Genomic DNA, 5,028 nt, shown 5'->3' on the forward strand with positions numbered 1-5,028 from the left:
ATGTTAGCCATTCGTTACAAGTAGGACTGTGACTGACAAAAAATTTTAGTTTTACTTCATCTGACAATGTCTTTATTTCCCCCATTGTTCTTGAAAGACAGTTTCACCTGATATAGAATCCATGGTTGACATTTATTTTTTATGATTTTTATATTTTTAAATAATATCTATATCCAACATGGGGTTAAACTCAAAATCCCAAGATCAAGAGTCACACGCTCTACCAACTGACTGAGCCAGCCAGGTTCCCTGACATTTCTTTCATCATTTGAAAACGTGCTACTTCTTTCTGACCTCCAAGGTTTCAGATGAGAAATCCATTGTCATTTGAATTTGTGTTCCTTATAGATAACGTGTCCTTCCTCCCCGCTGCCAAGATTTTTTTCTTCAGCTTTAGTTTTCAGTAATCACAATGTATCTTTGCATGGATTTCTCTGAGTTTATCCTATTCCAGATTCATTCAGATTCTTTGTTATGTGGGTTTATCTTTCATCAAATCTGGGATATAATCAGCCATTATTTTTGCAAATACTATTTCAGCCCCATTCTCTTTTTCTTCCCTTAAGGGACGCTGAGGATACAGTGGTTGGAGCTTTTGTTTTTCCCCTACAGTTCCTTCAGGTCTGCTTATTTATTGCTTTTAGTCTATTTTCTCTATTTTCAGAGTTCTTCCTGGACTTGGTGGTGCTTGATGTGGCAGGATCTCTCTTATCAGTTTCCCAAGCTGGGCATTTTCTCTGGTTAGGAGAGAAGAATCTCAGAGCAGTGGAGATAGAGATTGATTCCCCTGCACACTTATTTTTTCGTGTGTTATTTAGCTTGCATAAGTAGGTATACTTATGGTTGGAGGATGGAGAGATCAGTCTACATCAATCTCTGGTCAGAAGCCCCCATTCTTTTTGATTGATTAGTATTATGCCATTATATGGCTATAGCAAGTTGGGGTTTTTCGTTTGTCTGTTTGTTTAATTTTTGTTTTTGCATTTTACCATTCACAAGCTGAAGATTATTTGGGATTTTTTTTTTTTTTGAGTTTTGGGAGATGATTTTTTCAAAGGCTTTAAAATATTCACATACATTTTATTTTGTAAATATATGTATTCATTGCTTCTGGTAAATACCTAGAAGTGAAGTTTTTGGGATAAAAATGCAAACTTAGCTCAATAAGAAAATGCTGAAGAAGATTCTGGGAGGATGACAAAATAAGAAGTACCGGAAATCTGTCTCTCATTAAAACAACAATGGTACTGGCAGAATCTGTCTGATGTAACTATTTTGGAAATTGCATCTATTTGAAGGTTTATGCCTTCCAGGGAAGGCTTGGACAGTAAACTGTGGTTAGTTTTAATTTCAGCTCTTAATAAAGTACCAGCTATCATCCACTCCTAGGTCTATAGCAGGCATCTGTGCACATGTTCCTGGAGCAATTTACACACAGCTTGCAGAAAAGCCAGTGGGGCAAAAAGGACCCTGCCCTTCAAATATTAGGGATTTGTGCTCTGTTTTCTAATTTCTGCCTCTGATCACAGAGCACTGATGCAAAGACGGGTAGCCATAGTTGTACAATCCCCCATCCTACTGTTGAAAGTCCTGTCCCATTTGGTTAAGTGACTTCCAGAGAATGTAAAGAGCTGATATATATTTTTTGCCTCTTCATTTTTCTCTTTTTTCTCTGTTGGGAGCTTAACTTTTAAGGACTTGCACATTCAAAAACAACTGAGGAAATGTTTAAAAAGTCACTTCATGCCCAAAAGATTGAAGAATTAAAAAAAAAAAAAATGAACAGAGCCTAAGGACCAGTGGAATACCACGAAGTGGATCAAAATTCGCACTGTGAGAATCCTCCAAGAAGATGGAAAGAGAGAGATTATTTGAAAAACTAATAATCAAAGTGTTTCAAATTTGAAACAAAATACATGTATATAAACAGCTAAGGAGCTCAATAAGCCGCACACTGAATGTATTTAAAGAGACCTACACCAAGACCTTTTATAATCAGACTGTCAAAAGACAAAGGGAGTCTCGAAAGCAGCAAGAGAGAAGCAACTCATCACATACAGAGGATTCTCAGTAAAGTTATCAGTAGACATCTCACCAGAAATCTTGGAGGCCAGAAAGAAATGGGCTGATATTTTCAAAGTGCTTAAAGAAAAAAACGTCAACTAAGAAACCTATATCTGGCAACACTGTTCATCAAAACTGAAGAAGAAATGAAGATATTTTCATATAAACAAAAGCTAAGGAAGTCTTTCACTACTATATCTGTCCTGAAAGAAAGTCTAAAGGGAGTTCTACCATTTGAAATGAAAGAACACTGGACAGTAGATGAAAGCCGTATGAAGAAATAAAGATCTTGAGGGATGTCTGGGTGGCTCAGCCAGTTAAGCATCCAACTCTTGATTTTGGCTCAGGTCATGATCTCAGGGTCCTGAGATCAAGCCCTGAGTCAGGACTCACATGAGGCTCTGTGCTCAGCAAGAAGTCTGCTTGGGATTCTCTCCCCCTCTCCCTCTGCCCTTCCATCCACTTTCTTTCTTTCTTCTTCTTCTTCTTCTTCTTCTTCTTCTTCTTCTTCTCCCTCTCTCTCTCTCTCTGGCCTTCAAATAATTAAATAAATCTTTTAAAAAATAAATAAAGATCTTGGTTCAAGTAAATAAATGGGCAATTATGAAAGGCAGCATTATTGTAACTTAAGTTTGGTTGGTTATTCCACTTCTTGTTTTCAAAATGACTAAAGAAAGTAATGCATAGCAATTACTAGCCTGTTTTTAGACACACAATATATAAAGATGTACTTCTGCAACACTAATAACTGAAAAGTTATTGATAGAGTTATTAAAGGAGCATAGTTTTGTGTTATTGAAGTTAAGTTGGTATGAACTCAGAATGTGGTAAGTTTGGATGTTAAGTATAATCCCCACTCTAACCAAAAATAAAATAGCTAATGAACATGCCCAAAAAGAAATTAAAAGAGAATTAAAATGTTTTGCTATAAAAAGCCAGCTAAATACAAAGACAGTAATACAGAAAATAGGGAGCACGGTATTTATAAGGCATATAGAAAACAAACAGGAAAATTATGTAAATGGAGTCCCAGCCTGATAGTAATTCCTTTAAATGTAAATGGATTAAACTCTCCAGTCAAAAGACAAAGATTGGCTGAATGGGGAGAACAAAACAACACAATAAAGACACGAATCTGCGCTTGTTTTGGCAGCACATATACTGAAATTGGAAGGATACAGAGATCAGCACGGCCCCTGTTCAAGGATGACATGCAAAAAAAAAAAAAAAAAAAAAAAAAAAAAGACCCAATGATATGCTCTCTACAAGGAACTCACATTGGATCCAAAGAAAAAAAAACAGGTTGAAGCCAAGGGATGGAAGAAGATGTTTCATGCAAATAGTAGCCGAAAGAAATCAGGGTCACTATGCTAATATCTGATGAAATAAACTTTAAATTAAAAAAAAAAGATTATAAGACACAAAGAAGGATGTAGTAACAAAAGTTTCCATACAGCAAGAAAATATAGCAATTATAAACATTTTTGCACAGAATAACAGATCACCAAGACATATGATGAAAAAAATTGACAAAATGGAAAGGAGAAATAGCTCTACAACAAGAGTGGGAGACTTTAATACCACACTCTCATAATGAATAGAATGTAATTAAAGAAGGAAGATAAGTAAAGAAATGGAGCACTTGAGGGATGCCTGTGTGACCCAGTCATTTAAGCATCCAACTCTTGATTTCAGCTCAGGTGATAATCTCATGGTCATGGGATCAACCCCAGGTTGAGCTCTGACTTGGAGTGCAGAGTTTTCTTGAAATTCTCTCTCTTGCTGCCCCTCCCTCCTGTTTTCTTTCTCTCTCTCTCTAAAACAAACAAACAAACAAACAAACAAACCTTGGGGAAATAAAAGAAATAGAGGACTTGAACAGCACAACAAATGAACTCAATCTAACACATTTACAGGACACCATACTGAAAAACAACAGAGTAAACATTCTTCTCAAGTGCACATGGGGCATTCTCCAGGACATATCATATTAAGACACAGATTAAGTCTACTATTAAAAATAACAAAAAACAGAAAGTAATGTGTTGGCAAGGATATGGAGAAATTAGAACATTCGTACACTGGTACTGTGAATGTAAAAAGGTGCAGGTACTATGGAAAATAGGTTTATGCCTTCTCAAAAAATTAAAAATACATTTACCATGTTATCCACCTCTGAATATGTGCCCAAAAGAATTGAAAACAGGGTCTCTGAGTGACTTTGGACCCCCATATTTATAGAAGAATTATTCACAATAATGTAAAAGTGGAAACAACCCAAGTGTCCATCAAAAGATAAACAGATAAGGAAAATGAGGTATATGCATACAATAGAATATAATTCAGAATTAAGAAAATCTTAATACAAGCACAACATTAATGAAATGAGGATATTTTTTAAATACTATATAATTCCACTTACATGAGGTACGACAATTAGTCACATTCATACAGACAGAAAGTAGAATGCAGGTTCCCAGGAAGTATGAGGAGAAAGGAAAGGGGAATTATTATTTAATAGGTGTAGATTTTTATGTACAGCAAGCTATAAACAGTGTTGATAATTGCCCAACAATATAATTAAACTTCCTACCACTAAACTATGTTTAAAAAAATGATTAAGATGGTAAGTTTTATATGTTTCTAACCACAATTTTAAAAGTAAAAGTAAATTAAGAGACTGCCAAGCTGTTCTCATAGACCATTATTACTTCCACAAGAAATTGATAAGAGTCCAAGTTGCTACATAACATTGCTAGTATTGATATTATAAAATGTTAAATTTTTATTTTAGCTATTCAAATATTTAAAATATCTCAGGGGTGCCTGAGTGACTCAGTTGGTTGGGTGTCTAGCTTGATTTCAGCTCAGGTATGATCTTGGGTCCTGAGATGGAGCCCTGGGTCAGGCTCCATGCTCAGCAGGAAGCCTGCTTTTCTCTCTCTCCCTCTGCCCCTCCCCCCA

General features: G+C 35.7%; 1 non-coding gene across 1 annotated transcript; it reads left to right on the top strand.

Moving 5' to 3' along the window:
* The first annotated feature begins 3,201 nt into the window (after positions 1-3,201).
* LOC125103413 (U6 spliceosomal RNA) lies at positions 3,202-3,305 on the top strand. The gene has a single exon (XR_007128407.1). It is a non-coding gene; the product is annotated as a U6 spliceosomal RNA (small nuclear RNA).
* Positions 3,306-5,028: the final 1,723 nt, after the last annotated feature.

This window comes from Lutra lutra, chromosome 6 (genome assembly GCF_902655055.1).
Source record: "Lutra lutra chromosome 6, mLutLut1.2, whole genome shotgun sequence".
Taxonomy (NCBI): Eukaryota; Metazoa; Chordata; class Mammalia; order Carnivora; family Mustelidae; genus Lutra; species Lutra lutra.